This window comes from Callithrix jacchus, chromosome 9, assembly GCF_049354715.1.
Source record: "Callithrix jacchus isolate 240 chromosome 9, calJac240_pri, whole genome shotgun sequence".
NCBI lineage: Eukaryota > Metazoa > Chordata > Mammalia > Primates > Cebidae > Callithrix > Callithrix jacchus.
Genome location: NC_133510.1, coordinates 32,576,438 through 32,593,896, shown reverse-complemented (window position 1 = coordinate 32,593,896; position 17,459 = coordinate 32,576,438). Strand labels below are relative to the sequence as shown.

At 35.7% G+C, this 17,459-nt stretch overlaps 1 long non-coding RNA gene across 1 annotated transcript in view; it reads left to right on the top strand.

Annotated features, from left to right (window-relative positions):
- The window catches only part of LOC128928537 (uncharacterized), a 309,660-nt gene that overhangs the window by 275,850 nt on the left and 16,351 nt on the right, over nucleotides 1-17,459 (top strand). The window contains exon 5 of the long non-coding RNA XR_013522299.1: nucleotides 2,582-2,653. This is a non-coding gene — a long non-coding RNA (uncharacterized LOC128928537). The remainder of the gene's footprint in view (nucleotides 1-2,581; nucleotides 2,654-17,459) is intronic.

Sequence of the window (17,459 nt, the reverse complement as noted above, 5' to 3'; positions counted from 1 at the left end):
TGGCAGGCAAAGAAAGAGCTTGTGCAGGCAAACTCCCATTTTTAAAGTCATCAGATGTTGTGAGACTTATTCACTCTGAGAACAGCACAGGAAAGACCTGCCCCCTTAATTTAGTCATCTCCCTCTGGGTTCCTCCCACAACAGGTGGGAATTATAGGAGCTACAAGATGTGATTTGGGTGGTGACAGAGTCAAACCATATCAATGGCTCTAAATGTTTGCTATTAATATTTTATTGATTACTGGTTTGATTTAAAAATTGCCTATTACTTGAGACAATGTTAATCTATTTTAATTTCTTTAAACATTTTGAATTATAGATAGATTTGGAGATATTTATTAAAATAGTTTTTCTGAATACCAAATCTTTTTCATAAATCTTTTGAAATGAACTTATTTAAAAAATTCAGCCTACTCATATAGAGTATTTTGTCATATACCCTAATTTTCAACCTCTTGAATGTCTAAAATATTTCTTAGTCATGACAGATTATACTTTTAACATTTTACTTAGTTTTTCCATGTTTACTTATTTCAGTGTAGTCATATCTATTTTACACATTTATTTCTATCTGTTTTCCTTAGGATTGTTGATTCTAACAGCTTGAGTTAATGCTTATTTTGTCTTTCTCTCTTTTGAGATAAAAGATTGCATTTGTATTTTAATTGTTGTTTAAGTAGAATACTATTTTATTTTTACTTCTTACTTGAATCAATAATTGTCTTTTCTGTAGTTGTGATAAACATTTTTATTATTGGTTCGAATTTTTATTTATAATTTCCATTATTTCTTGTGGTTAGAAACTACGTTAGTTACACTAATTAAAAAAAAGAAAGTATCAAAATAAACACAATCATAAATGACAAAGGGGAAATTATCACCAACCTCACAGAAATACGAAAAAGCCCACAGAGGCTATTATGAGCACCTCTATGCATGCAAACTAGAACACCTAGCAGAAATGGATACACTGGATAAACTCCTAGAAATATACAACCTCCCTAGATTGAACCAGGAAGAAATGGAAACCCTGAACTAACCAATAACGAGTCCCCAAATTGAATCAGTAATAAAGAACCTATCAATCAACCAGAAAAAGTACTGAACTGGATAGATTTACAGCCAAATTAAACCACATGTTAAAGAAGAGCTGATGCCAATAGGAAATACTATTCTGAACATAGATCCTGGCAAAGACTTCGTGATGAGGACTGTAAAAGCAGTTTCAACAACACGAAATATTGAGAAGTGAGATCTAATTAAAATAAAGAACTTCTGCACAGCAAAAGAAACTATCAACAGGATGAACCAACAACTTACAGAATGGAAGAATATATTTGCAAACTATGCAACCAACAAAGGTTTAATATTCAGAATTTATAAGAAACTTAAATTAACAGGCAAAAATCAAACAACCCTATTAAAAATGGGCAAAGAACATGAACAAATACTTTTCAAAAGGAGATATATGCAACCCACAAGCATATAAAATAATTCCCAACATTACTAATCACTAGAGAAATGCAAACTGAAACCACAATGAGATATTATCTCACACCAGTCAGAATGGCTATTATTAAAAAGTCAAAAAAAATAGATGCTGGTGAGGTTGCAGAGAAGAATCCTTCTTCTGTCTTAGATGGGGTGTCCTCTGATTTTTCAATGAGAGTATAACAGGCAATCTATTTTCAGTTTCTTTATTCCTACGTAAACCTATTTGCTCCCCTGAACTTGTGCCACATAATTTATTCATCTGCGTCGTGTCAACAATTTCTGTTTATCACTAAGTAATTAGAAGAATTAGGCTGTGCAGATGGCTCATGTTCTCTTATTGTCCATGAGATTGCTAGTGGGAATGAAAAACTTTCAACATTTTTATCAGCCATTTTATATTGTTTGTGTTGATTATTCTAAATCTGTTCAGCATTTTTTATCTCTATGGTTATTATTCATTATTGCTTATCTGGAGCTCTTTATATATTAAGAGGGAAAAATTATCTTTTCAAAATATTGTCATTAAATGTGATTAAATTATTTCTACTGTTCAGAATCCCTTCTCAATTTGCAATTTTGCATTTAGATGTCTACCATCACCAAAAAAACTGTTCTAAGAACAGACAGCTTATTTGGGACAGTGGCATTTCATTTTGTTCTGGTAATATGAGGGCTGTATTTTTCTTTTACTTTTTTTCTAAAAATGCCTGGGTATATGCAAATGTAATCAGAAGGGCTGAGTACTAAAACCATCAGCATAGTTTTCTTATTACTTGATTCTGCACACCATTATAATTTTTTTTAAAGAAACACATTGAGCTCCAAAATGAAATTTTAAGCTGTGGAATTCTTCCCAATAGCTTTGTTATTTAGAATAGCAATGCTTAGAAAATAACATGCAATGAATAATCATAAAAATTATATTCTAGTTTTTATACTGTTTCTACTTTTCTTTTAAAATTGTCTCTTGCTGATTGCATATATCCACTTATTAGAATGATAACCAAGAAAATAATCCTATAAAATGAACTGGTGAAATCAAGATAATGTAGAATACACTAATATTCTCTCTCATTCTTTTTTTTAGGAATGTGTGATGAGCAGAAATAACGTAGACTGTGACTTGGGCTCCTTTTATCTCTAAATTTTTTTCAAAGAGGTAATCTTATCAACTGATTTATAGAACTCATTTTTTTCCAAAGTGTTTAATTTTTTGTACAGATATTAAGTGTATGCCAATACATTAAATATCTAAATAATGGTAGTAATAAATAAAGTGCTGGGATTACAGGCCTGAGCCATTGCACCCAGCCAAGGAACATTTGATTTTTAAATGACTATATATGTATTTGACAATGACTATATATATATATATATGTGTGTGTGTGTGTGTGTGTATGTGTGTGTATTGTATATATATATATACACACATGTGTGTGTGTTTGTGTGTATATATACACACACATATTAGCGACTTTGAACTTGTTGTGAAATCTCAATATGAACAGGATAGAATAAGTCATGGAAAGCTGAAAGGTCTAGTTAAAAGAAGCCAAAGGACAAAGATACATGAATCTAGGCTTCAGGTACAAATTTGCATTAACTGTCCCTTAAAAAGGAACATGTATACACTCTGTTGCCAATTTCCTATCTGTAGACTTGGTTGCTATCTCACAGGTTGACTCCAGGTAAAATGTGTGAACTTCTAGAAAATATTAAAACCAGTCAAAAGTTAACTTTATTTCATACTTTCATTATATAAATATTTAGTTTATAGGTATACATCTGAAATCTGTACAAAAAAATTAAATACTTTGTGAAAAAAGTGAGCTCTATAAATCTAAGGCACAGCTGTCCGCTAATCATCCTATTTCCCAGGAAGGGATGCGATGTGGGATTTTTGTGCTTTGGATTAGGCCCAAAGTTTCTTTCTGGCTGTTTCTGGAAAGTCTGGGGCGGGGCATCACTTAACCTTCTTTAGCAGGTCACTTTTTCCTTTGTATCCTTCCTTCCCAATCATACAAAGTCCTATGAATGCAAGAAGAATATACAAGCAATACGTAGTTGCATAATTGTAGTTTGTTTTGATATTTTGTGCCCTTCTCGAAGGGAATGGAGAAATGACCAGGGACACACGTTCTCTGTTAGGCTAAGAGAGCACTCCTAGAACACGCTGACTGCTCCACAAATTGCTCACTGGTGAAGCTAAATTCTCTGATATGTGTAAAAACCTCCCTGGTTACTTAGTTGAAGGTAGACTGTTTAGCAGGATTTTGTTATAGTGATAAATTAACTTTTGCAATTTGATAAGTGAGAAGATACAAAAAAGATAATCTCTCCTAGTTAGTCTTTACCATAGTTGGAGGTCAAAATCTTAGGTCCAAATTTTATCTTTTATAAATGTTAGTGCAGACATAAGGAAAACAAACAGCAATCACAACTTGAGATGCATTTTGCTTAAAATAAGAAACCCAAATTGCATGGGATGGGCAGCGTTAGGTTTAGATATAGATGGTCAGATGGTAATAACTTCAATGTTTGTAATAAAAAAGAATGTAATGATTAATAATTAATTAGCATTCTGTATTTTAACTGATAAAAGTGATTTTCTCTGTGTTTGTTTTACCCTTTTCTAAAATATTGTAATTATTTTTCTGGAAGCATATGCAAAGGAAAAGCTGTTTGAAAGAGAAAGGAATTTTCCAAGGAATATTTGATTTTTTTTTTTTTTTGCTGTTTTCTTGGGTTTTGAGACACAGGCTCACTCTGTTGCCAAGACTGGAATTCAGTGGCACAGTCTCGGGTCACTACAACCTCAACCTCCAATGTTCAAACTGTGCCCTGTGGCATAGGTTTTACAAACATACTTATCTTCATATTTGGTTGTGAAACCACTTGAGGGCCAGAGATGGAAGGGGTAGTGGGACATGGAGTAGTGAACATAAACTAGCCTGGACCCCTGAGACCCAGCATCACTAGCTGTTTGACCTTGGGCAGGGCAATTATCCTCTCTGGTCTTATTTCCTTCTTTGTGTCCAAAAACGAAGCTAATGATTCCTGTGAGGTATACCTCCCGGGGAGGGGGGGAGGTTTTAAAAAGATCAAAATGAATAATAAATGGGCCTTAAAAATCATTGAAATGGCAGAGATTTAGCTTTTAGCCAGTGGAAATGGTGTGAAATAAGAGCATCGGTTTGTGGAAATGGTGGGGATAATCGATAATAATGTTTGAACTGGATTTATGAGAGAATGGGTGGCACTGAGTAATTTTTTTACAAGTCCCAAGTAAATTCAGTCATAAAAGCACTCACTTAAAATGCTATACAAGTTTCTAAATGCTCTTATTTTTTTATTGCATATATTTAAGGTGAGAAACATAATGTTTTGATATTCATAGTGAAATAGCCACTGAGTATTTTTGAAATAGCTTCTTGTTCATGCAATGTGACTCAGTTTGCCGGGGTTCAAACCTCAGTTTGGCAGTTTATAAATTGTTTGCTCCCAGGCTTTACCTAACCCTCAGTTTTTCAACAATAAAATGAATATAATAAAAGTTACTATTTCCAAGAGTTGTGAGGATTTCAAAGAGTAAAGTGTGCATGCCTGGAACATAGCACCTAAAATTAATAATTCATAGTAATAGAAATGACATGATTGGAGGTGTGCTTTAGGAAGGTTGTGATGGTGTGGACTGAAAACTGGGGGCTGGTGAGGATGCCTAAAAGAGGGCAGTCAAGTGGGAGTTCAAAGAGATTTGGAGCCTTAGCCAGGAAGGGTCCAAGTGAGAGGTTAACTTGGGTACCAGCAGTGGGAATGTCAGGTGTCAGATACTTTAAAACCTTTTATAGGTGAGAAAAAAAGTGTGAAATAGGTGATTTTTAACTGTCCAAAAATTAAAGCTTGTCTTTTTTTTAAGGGTTTAGTTTAAAAAAGTTTGATGACGAAATTTGTAATGGTTTGTTTCAGACCAAAAATGCTATAAATACGCCAGATAATTCTAGCCTTCGCACCTGTTCAAACAGCAACAAAGATAAAGTGAACCAGAGGAAAGACCAACCCCTTCCTTTCCTTAATGAGGCCTCATTGATTTTTGCAAACAAATGAAAGACAATAAACTTCCCCAAATGCCTCTTTTTTCAAAGCCAGGCTGTGTTACTGACCTGAGTATTCCCAGAAGACTCAAGGCGTAAGGCCCCACAGCTGGATCATAAAATGTTTTTGCAGCTCTGAAGATATTCCTTAAGTCCCTTTGTTACCCCCAGAGCTTTGGGAGTTTGGGAATATATCCCATGGGCCCCAAGACTAACTTTTTTGTTTGTTGACTTCACAGGTCAATGACCAAAACCTCTAAAAATTCACAAAGAAGCTCATGAGGAGGTCAGAGGCTGCCCAAAAGGCATTTGGTCTCTGGTCCAGGAGCTCAGGACAGACCTAAGATTTAAGTGAGGTCTGGGCTGGAGTAACTCTTAGCAACCTGTCATTACCTACAGAGCACCGAGTTGGCTTCCTTCCCATGGCTTCTGTTTTGTATGTTCATCTCTGCCCAGAACTCTGTCATCTAGTGTTGCACTGTTCAGGGTGGGACCCACAAGCCAAAGTGACTGTTGAGTACTTGAAATGGGACTAACATTGAGATGTGCTGTAGATGTAAAATACATACCAGATTTTGAAGACTTAGTATTGAAAAAAAATCTGATTAATATTTGTTATGTTGATTATATTTTGAAATGATATTTTTGATATAGTAGGTTAAAATATTATTAAAATTAATTTTACTGTTTTTACTTTTTTGCTTGTGGCTACTAAAGAACTTAAAGCTACACATGGCTCACATCGTATTTCTGTTGGAAGGGCCATTTTAGTAGCTATGCCCTTAGTTTCCCAGATTCTCCCAGCAAATTCAAAGCAGTAATTCAGGAACATTGTGTTGAACACCCTGTGATTGAATATATAACCCTGTTGTTCACAGGATCTGATTGTATCATTTCTATTTACATTTGTCCTACAATTTGTGATTGTCTTGTAAATCTAATGCTAGTGCATTAGATTTGTTGAGTTCCATTTTATTTTAATAAAAGCTGAGGCCGGGCGCGGTGGCTCACACCTGTAATCCCAGCACTTTGGGAGGCCGAGGCGGGTGGATCACGAGGTCAAGAGGTCGAGACCATCCTGGTCAACATGGTGAAACCCCGTCTCTACTAAAAATACAAAAAATTAGCTGGGCACGGTGGCGCATGCCTGTAATCCCAGCTACTCAGGAGGCTGAGGCAGGAGAATTGCCTGAACCCAGGAGGTGGAGGTTGCAGTGAGCTGAGATCGTGCCATTGCACTCCAGCCTGGGTAACAAGAGCAAAACTCCGTCTCAAAAAAAAAAAATAAATAAAATGAAAAATAAAAATAAAAATAAAAGCTGATCAGACCAATTTAGGAATAGAATGGAAAAATAAATGCAGATGGGGAAAGGAAGGAAAATACACTGTGTTGGGAAATTTCTGTCCAAAACATCTCTTCAGGGTGTATATTATTTTCTCAGTTTTTGCAGAGAGAGAAACAATGGCTCAGAGAGGTTAAGTATGTGTTTAAAAGTATGTCAGAGGATTGAAAAGGTCTAGCAAACTCCAAAGCAGAAACTCATTTTTAGTATCTCAATGCCTCTCTATTACTGACAAATTTGAGATAATGAAGCTGCAGCAATCAATTTTGGAGATAGTTTTTTTTTGTTTGTTTTTAATATATCCTTTAATAAATGTAAAGTATATAAACAAGTAAACCTGTATGGAGAAGCTGACAAAAATTCATAAATTAGGATTTACAGTGCTCTAATGTAAAAAAAAATGAATTTTCTATATTTTTTTGCAGAGTATTAATGTGTTTTAATGTACAATTTCTTATATGTCATTTGGAAGTCTCTTATTATAAAGATAATTCTTTTGTCTTATGACAAACAGCAGTCCACGTTGGATAAATTTGATTTCTTTTTGAGATATTCTTCTGAGGTAGTATTTTTCTTTTCTTTTCTTTCTTTTTTTTTTTTTTCAGAGACGGAGTTTCGCTCTTGTTGCCCAGGCTGGAGTGCAATGGCGCGATCTCGGCTCACTGTAGCCTCCGCCTCCTGGGTTCAGGCAATTCTCCTGCCTCAGCCTCCTGAGTAGCAGGGATAACAGGCACGTGCCACTGTGCACAGCTAATTTTTTTTTCTATTTTAGTAGAGAAGGGGGTTTCACCATGTTGACCAGGATGGTCTCGACCTCTTGACCTCATGATCCACCCGCCTCGGCCTCCCAAAGTGCTGGGATTACAGGTGTGAGCCACCGCGCCTGGCCTCTGAGGTAGTGTTTTTCTTATCACTGTAGTGTTTGGCAGACCCTGATGTATAAGCAAAGCAGGTGATTTGCTTTTCTTAGAATCTGTTAAATTGAAGAGAAGTGAGATAATAGTCCTCCTGATCTCAAAGCTTCTGATGCATTGGGTTTAGACTGGTGTCTCTCTGTCTGGGAACTTTATTAATGGAGTATGTGACTTCAGTGCCTGAACCATCCTGCTGGCAGTTGCCGTTTTGCTACTCATCGTGATGCCTGAGAAGCTGGCGATGCTTCTATTAATGTCCGTATTTAAGATTTATGCTTGTAATGGTGTTTGTCAGATTACATGAACATTGATTAAAGTATATAGAATGAAGTTTATTCATGAGACATTTTATTTATAGAGACCATAATAGGTTTTTTTCTTGGATATCAATACATATTCCATGCACCCTCTTCTTTCTCTTTTGGTTGTGTGACCTTAAATAGACACTTCTGCAATGTGAAGTTAAAGATACTTATCTCATAGGGCTATCGGCCTAAGAGAAGGCTGCATGGGAGAAAGTGCTTTGCAAAACATAAACCTGCCAGAATTCTCCCTCCCCACATCCTCCTCCCATCCCTAGAATGAGCTTAAGACAATGATTTCACTTTGCTCTGCCATACATTTATATTGTATTTCCAAGCATTTGGGACCATATTCCCTCTCTGTGAATAAGATACAATATGAAAGAGCCAGAAATTATAAGGACCTTTTGGATCACAGAGTTCATTGCTGTCTGAACACAGACCACTGTTTGGAAACTGCAGAATAGTTTTATTAAGTTTCCCTTTAATAATCCATTCCAGCCTCTTTGATGTTTTTACTTAGCAAGTTTTTGCCTAAGCTAACCTAAAATTTTCCCATTAATAACTCTCGATGAGAATGGGAGAGATATTGAAAGACTATTTTCATCTCATAGCTTTCTTTTCTCTACACTGAGTAATCCTTTGACCTTTACTCTCTTTTCTTCATATTCACTGCTCTCACCTGAAACTCATTTACATGAATTTTTCACTTAACTGGTTCTTGGTAATTAAGTATGTACAGATTATGATTATAGATAAAGTGATGCATTGATATTGTTATTTTAGAAAGATTTCCTCTAAAGACAGTGTTTGTTTCTTTAAGCTACACCACAGGAGAATAATTTAAGGAATTTGGGGATAATAATCAAATTTTTTTGCTTGTTGCTGTTCACTTGGTTAATTTCCTATTCTAACATTCAAGACTAAAAGTAAGACAAAGCGTGGTGGAGCAGGAGGGCCAGCAGAAAACATGTCATTTGTTGCTTAGGGCATGACACAGAGTCAATGCAGTACACAGGTAGTGGGGAAACTAAGCTGAAGCAATCAAAGTATTGCATTAGGTCACTTAGGCTATTAGGGCTTCACTCATGCAAACTTACTCTCACTACTGAGGTTGGAGGCATTACTAGAGTGAAACATCAATAACCAGAAGACAAAATGGAGGGGAAAATGGAGGAAAAATAGTGAAATACCTTTCTCTATTTATCTGTAGAACCCACTGTCAAAACACATTTCCTGTTCTTCCAGTCCATTTGTTTAGAGATTGCAGGTCAAAAGGAAGGAATGTTCCCACCAGCGGACACAGCAATGGTTCAATTGAACCACAAGTTGAGATGGGGAAAAGGAAGGAGTAACCAGGAGCCACCTGCTTCCTCAGGGTTCCTCATGACACTGAAACAGTATGTCAAGAAATAGTTATGCTTTGGCTGAGGAGATTGATCCTGATATCATGAGAATATTGTGCTGGTTGGACACAGTGGCACCAGGGATGAACATTCTAGGAATCTGGAAGATTCTTTTGATGGGCCTCTCAGTTTTCTCATGTCTATGGCACAGCAAAGTAGGAGTAGAATTGCTAATGACACAAACCCTTCAGGAATAAAGATGTGGTTACCATATCAGACAAAGAACTAGGACTGGCTGAAGTTCTTGCTAAGTTTCAAAATAATTTACAATAATAATGGAAGAAGGCTATTATAAATACCATCTAACCCATGTGAGTTGTTTCATTAACAGGGATAGTAAAAGTCATGTAAATGTATTTTTCTCCTGTTTGGCTTTGAATATATTTATGTACATTTTCCTCTGCTCAATTCCCAAATAATATAAACTATTATGTGTTAATAAAATTTAGACTTGTATCTCAGTATTTGCCTATATGATATCAAATGTAGAGACTGAATCATCTAGAAAAGAAATAAGCCTCACCCTGAGATGCATAAAATGGTATGCGACTTCATGTTTCACCTTTTGTGGAAGTCAGTGAATCTTCAGCTGAATAAAGGATAATTGCAACATATTAGGTGAAAACATAATATTATTACTTTATTTGAAATTCAAATATGAGTAAAGGGATATTTGTGGATGTTGACTTGACTCAACCACCAAGTGTTCTAAGGCTGGTAACTACATTTCTCTGAATTTTCTTTCATGGGTGGCATAAAGATTGTCAGTGAGAACTACTGAGATATTTGGAAATTTGAGGTAAAGCATAAGCCACTATTCTTGGAAGGACATGGTAGCCAGATGTAGTGGCTCTGCAGACCTTTCCATGAGCTCCACTTTCCACCTGCAACTGTCAGTCATGCTAGCATCACAGATCTCTCCATGAGCTCTTCCTCCACAGGCATGACCTTCAGATGTGGTAGCTTCTTGACTTTCTCAGTGACTGTGGCTTGGCAAGCTCCTGCAATGCCATGGGCTCAAGTCACAAGTAATTGCGTCTCTGATGTTCTGTCTGGAGCCTTTCAGGTGTTAGTTGCCTATCCCTTCTCGTATTCACAAAATCTGTAACTACTATATTATTTATACCACTTTATTCTGAACATTTGTAACAGCTCTAGTTCCCTAATTGAACCCAGACAAAGATACTTTGTAATCAGGTGATTATTATTTTGTCTTTTTGATTCCTTCTATTTTAATTCTCATAAATCATGGGGCTTAATATTATAATCATTATGCTTACGATGCATTTATGTAGTATTTGAAAATAAGGAGATACATGCTATTTTTGGCTGCTAGAACATTGACCTGGAAATATTTTGAAACAAACTCATTAAAATAATGCTAACAGTTAACCTCTTATGGCTCTTAGTGAGTTATATTTTCCTTGTATTGAAAAAACAATAATGGACACATACCAACATTTTATACTCATAGAATTTACTTCTTGGTAAGAGGATGTTCAGTAGGTGGTAGTCCACTCAGGGTGACACAAAACATCTGCATGAACACTGAACAAATCAGCCATGATCTGAATGTTTGATTACAGATTATCAAACATATTGATGCTTTTGATATTTAGAATTTTGACTTTTTTAGATAAAACACGAAAACGATTCCCTTAACTTTTAACTCTTTATGCAGATGTTTGTCATGGTGGCCTTACAGTCAGCTAGGAGAAACCTAAACTGCCATTTGTTTTAATTCCCACACTAGTGTGCAAGAAATCGAATTCAATAGTCTAAATGCTGAGCCCTGAATTAAACCGTAGTCCTGTATTTCAGACAATTTCATCAAATACTCTTGCTGTGTTCCTGGATTCATATCAAAACTATTTTGGATTAATGCCAGTTTCATGGATTTTCATGACAAGAGAATGACTAGTTAAAATGTAATTAAACATAAATTATTTCCCATTGCAGTTTTGCAAACTAAAGCATATTTAGGTACAAGTCGGTAATAAAACAATAAACAAATACGTTCTCAAACACAAACCTATCCCAAATCAATCAAGAAAATACTGGCTTTGCTAAATATGTCTGCTGCATCAGTTAGGATAATTTCAGCTTCAAGTGACTACATATCTAATTGAAACTAACTGGCTTAAACAATAAAATAATTTAGTGTTTCACAAAACAAAAATCAAATTATGCTAATTATTTAGACTTGCTCAAAAAATGTGTAAGCAAAGCATCAATGACAAACTTTTTAAACTATTTTAGAGAAATAATTTGACATGAATCTTGCTGCAAGTTTTTATTATGATTATCAGTTACACTGATATAGTTTGGATATTGTCCCCTCTAAATCTCATGTTGAATTGTAATCCCCTCTGTTTGAGGTGGGGCCTCGTAGGAGGTGATTTGTTCATGGGGTTGGATTTCTAATGAATCATTTAGCGCCATCCCCTTGGTACTGTTCCAGTGATAGTGAGTGTGTTCTCATAAGATCTGACTGTTTAAAAGTGTATGGCACCTCCCCCATTCACCATTGCTCCCTCTCGGCCATGTGATGTGCCTGCTCATGCTTCACCTTCCACTGAACATCATTCTCAGCAAACTGACACAAGAACAGAAAATGAAACACCGCATATTCTCACTCATAGGTGGGTGATGAAAAATGAGAACACATGGACACAGAGAGGGGAGTACTAAACACTGGGGTCTATAGGGGGGAAAGGGGAGGACCAGTGGGAGGGGGAGGTGGGGAGGGATTGCCAGGGGAGAAATACCAAATGTGGGTGAAGGGGAGAAAGCAAACAAAACACACTGCCATGTGTGTACCTATGCAACTGTATTGCATGCTCTGCACATGTACCCCAAAACCTAAAATGCAATAAATAAATAATTAATTAATTAATTAATTTCACCTGGGGAAAAAAAAAAGTTCCTGAGGCCTTCCCAGAAGCCAAGCAGATGCCAGCACCATGTTTGTACAGCCTGCAGAACCGTAAGCCAACTAAACCTCTTTTCTTTGTAAATTACTCAGCACTAGGTATTTCTTTATAGCAATGTAAGAACAGCCTAACACAATTATCTTACTCTAAAACTGTAAAAATGTCAGTTAATGTAGTGTGTAAGTAGCAGAATATCATATAAACCAACTCTATCCACAAATCTAGAATATCAGTATTTCTAAAGTGTTCCAGGAAAATAATAATCTTAGACTTTTGTATGCAACAGCAATCTACCAAATGCAAAATTGCCAAAAAATATGCTGACTTGTAAATCTGGTCTTAATATGTATAGTGTTGGGAAAATCTCATTGAATAGCTAGTAAACATCAAGACAGGTTCTAAGAAGAATGTTTATAGCAGTTGCTATCTACCTTAACATAAAAGATATTAAATAAACAACCTAACTTCACACATCAAGCAACTATTAGTTTGGTACAAAAGTCATTGTGGTATTTGCCACTAATATAAATAAAAGAACAAACTAAGCCCAAATTAAGCAGAAAGAAGAAAATAATAAACGTTACAGCAGAAAATAATAAAACTGAAAATAGAAGAACAGCAGAAAAAAATCAATGAAGCTGGGTGCAGTGGCTCACACCTGTAACCCCAGTACTTTGGGAGGCCAAGGTAGGTGGATTGCTTGAGTCCAGCAGTTCAGGACCAGCCTGGGCAACATAGGGAGACCCCATTTCTGAAAAACAAACCACAAACAAAAGAAAAAATGAAAAATTAGCTGGGCATGGTAGCAGGTGACTATGGTCCCAGTTACTAGAGAGGCTGAGGTGGAAGGAGCGCTTGAGCCTGGGAGGTGAAGGTTGCAGTGAGCTAAGATCGTGCCATTGCACCCCAGCCTGGGTGACACAGCAAGACACTGTTGAGATCAGTACAGGAATTGAGAGTAAGTGTTCAGATACTCTTATAGCAGTGAGAGTAGTTTTATTCTGTTGAAGTTAATAATACAAGACTAGGCCGGGCGCGGTGGTGAAGCCTGTGTAATCCCAGCACTTTGGGAGGCCGAGGCGGGTGGATCACGAGGTCAACATGGTGAAACCCGGTCTCTACTAAAAATACAAAAAATTAGCTGGGCATGGTGGCGCGTGCCTGTAATCCCAGCTACTCAGGAGGCTGAGGCAGGAGAATTGCCTGAACCCAGGAGGCAGAGGTTGCGGTGAGCCTAGATGACGCCATTGCACTCCAGCCTGGGTAACAAGAGCAAAACTCCTTCTCAAAAAAAAAAATAATAATAAAAGACTAGAGCATATGTTTTGTAAAAACACAAAACCATGATTCTTAATTCTCTAATCATTGAACTCAATCATTTGTATGTACTAAAATTAATATAACAGATTTCATATAGCTAGAAAATGAGATTGTTTAAAATCAATAAAAATTAATCAGTGAAGCTAAGAACTGGTTTTTTTAAAGGACAAACAAAGTTGCAAATTCTTGGCTAGACTAATAAGAAAAAAAGAGAAGACTCAAATAAATTTAGAAATGAAGAGACAGTTACAACTGATGCCACGGTAATGAAAAGGATCATAAGATTCCACTATGAAAAATTACATATCAATAAATTGGATAACATGGAGTAAATGAATAAATTCTTAGAAATATACAATATACCAAAACTGAATCATGAAATAATAGAAACTCTGAACAAACTAATAAAGAAGGGGATTGAATAACTATTAAAAAATTTCTCAACACAAAATTGGCCAGGACCAAATGAATTCACTAGTCAATTATGCCAAACATTTAAAGAAAAATTAATATAATTTCTTATCAAATATTTCAAAAATTTGAAGAAGAGAGAACACTTCGAACTCATTTTACAGGGCTAGTATTACCCATACCAGAGCTGCACAAAGAAACTGAAAAAAGAGAAAACTAGAGGCTAATATCATTGATGAACATAGATTTTAAACTCCTCAGTAAAATGCTAGCAACCTGAATTCAACAGCACATTGGAAGGGTCACACACTGTGATCCAGTGGGATTGATATTTGGGATGCAAAGATGGTTCAACCTACACAAATCAATAAGTGTGATAGATCAAATTGGTAGAATAAGGGATGAAAATCACCAAGTCATATCAATACATGATGAATAGCATTTGACAGAATTCACCATCCTTTTATGACAGAAACTCAACAAACTAGGTATAGAAGAAATTGATCTCAACATAATACAAGCTATATATGAAAAGTCCACAGCTAACATCGTACTCAGTGGTGAAAAATTAAGAGATTAGAAACAAGGCAAGCATGCCTCTCCCCACTTCTGCTCAACATAGTGCTGGAGGTCCTAGCCAGAGCAAGTAGGCGAGGAAAAGAAACAAAGACATTCAACTACCATCAATTCCTGAATTTTTTTATCTCTACGTTCTGCCCACCAGTTAGGACATTTTTTGCTCCCTCTCAACACCAATTGATTACCAAGGTTGGACCAAGGTTCTTGCCATAAAATACAACCTTAAATTCTCAGCTGTATAAGCCTTATAATGGTAGTTGAGAAAAATGCTATGTAATAATATTTATGAAGGAATACTCCCAGGGCATGCAGCTTTTCCTTTCCTCTAAAATATTCTAAATTAGACCTTCTATCAAACCAGATGTTAGACTTTGCATTCTTGGAACTCGAGTCAATTGCCATCTGGTATCATTTCCTTTTAGGACATTTTGGGGCACATTTTTAGAAACATGTGTTTGAAATTTGTTGCTTTATCAGTTGTTGACATATTGTAAGGAAGGCATTTTTTTTTTTTTTTTCCACACTGTGTCATCTTTGTAAGGACAATGAAAAAATTCCCCTCTGGTCTTGATTTAAGGAGAAGCAGCTATGTCTCTTCTAGACCATTTATTTGTTTATTTGTCTTTATTTTATAGACACAAAGCCTTGTACCACTTAGTATTTCTCTCTTTGCTTTGCTTGCTAGGCGGCTCAGAGGCAGATTTTAACTCAGTACTAGCAAATATAGAAGCCTTTTTATATATTATGCTTTGCCTTGTTATTTTTTACCCTTATTCCACTTAACCCCAGTTTCCATATTTAGTTTGCAATTATATAGTTTTTGATTTTTGTTATTATTTTGTTGTTAGCTACCTCAAGACCTTGTGGCAGGAAGTATTTTATATGTATATATATAATTACTTACATATATTTGTATTTATATGTATATATAAAATATGTGTTTATATGTATATATAAAATACATATAAATGTATTATGTATGTATTTCTATGTATGTATGTATATGTATTTATATGTATATATTTATATGTATTATATAAATACATATACATGTAATATATATATATAATATATGTGTAAGTAATCCAAAAGTGTTAGTTACACAGAGATATTGTAATATTAGATTTGATAAAAACTTTTTATTTATCTGTAACCAAATCCCATTCACATTATTGCTGGAATTATTTCTTACTTTTTAAATGTGAGGTCATCGATAATGTACCCTTTCATGCTGTAATTTCTAATCTCTTCCCTACCGCAGGTTCCCTTTGAAAAGTGGCTAAATAGTCACAGTCCCACCCTTCTTACACAACTAAAATCCTTCTAGGGCTTTAAAATGAAAACTCCAGATCCTCTTCATTCTCTGCCATCTCTTTTTGTCCATGTTGGAGGAAGTGTCTGCAGTCACTGTCTCCTTTATTTCCCTTTCACTTCTCAATCCTCTGAAACTGTTCTCCTAAAGTCAGACTTCATTCCTTAATGATAAGTCCAGCGGATACTTCTCAGCTCTTGATTTCCATGCCTCTTAATTATTCTTTCTCAGTACATGCTGTACCCATGGAGACCCTGACACCATACATGGCTGGAATTTCTTCTTACTCTCTCTTTCCGGCTACTTGTTCTCAGTTTCTTTTTCAGATTCCTCTGATTACATCTTTCCTTTAAATGTTAGTGTTTCTGAGAGTTTGACCCCACTCCCTCTACCCCACTCTTTGCACTCAATGCACACGACCCATGTAGTCCATTCATTTACTGAAGTGTTTCTCTAGCGTGGTGACTTTCCTGATTTCAATTGACTGTTAGATGTGGATGTCTAGATATCTTGCTGGCACCTAAAATTCTGCAACTTTTCATCTCAGTTCCTCTCCTCTGTATCTGTTCTTTGTTTCATTTCCTAGCTTTGAGAATTATACCATCAGATGCCTTCTCATCAGCTCCAAAAACCTAGAAGTCTTTTTTGACTTCTCTTTCTCCCTGTCTCTATTCAATCACCAAGTCCCAGTGATACATTGACTCAACACATCTTAAATCATTGTCATTGTATGCTGCTCCGCTCCTCTCCCCCAACAGGGACTGTAATCTCTTGCTCATATTAATGTCTTCTGTGCTTTGCACAGTGCCAGTGACATAGTGCTCAAAAATATTTCTTGAACAAATACATTAATTTTAGAAAATTGAGAAACATTAAGAGAAAGCAGAGTGGAATATGGATTTTTTTAAAACTTTCATGTTATTAGCACATGATTTGTTTTAACAAGCCAAATGAGTCCAATCTTTTTCACGTTGAATTGTTTTCTGGAACATCTATATAAAAACATATACTTAGAAATGCATTTTAATGACTTCCAGGAGGCTGTTTCTCCACATTTTTTGTGGGAAAATGCTATACAGCAAGTAATTTAGTCATATGAGCCTTTGGCTGAGATTTAACATAAAAAAAAACCCAAAATAATCATTATATAAATTGAAGGTTGCTACAGTGAAATTTCATAAATTGTTTGCTTTTAAGAATGCAAGAACCACTTTTCTGAATATCTTTGAAACCTCCTTATAAAATTCATGGTGAGAGAGGATTTTTAATGTATTTTAATTACCAAAGTAAGTCCAGCTTTAATTTACTGGTAAAATTCTAATTGTTCAACATACATGTGTGCATAATGAGGTAG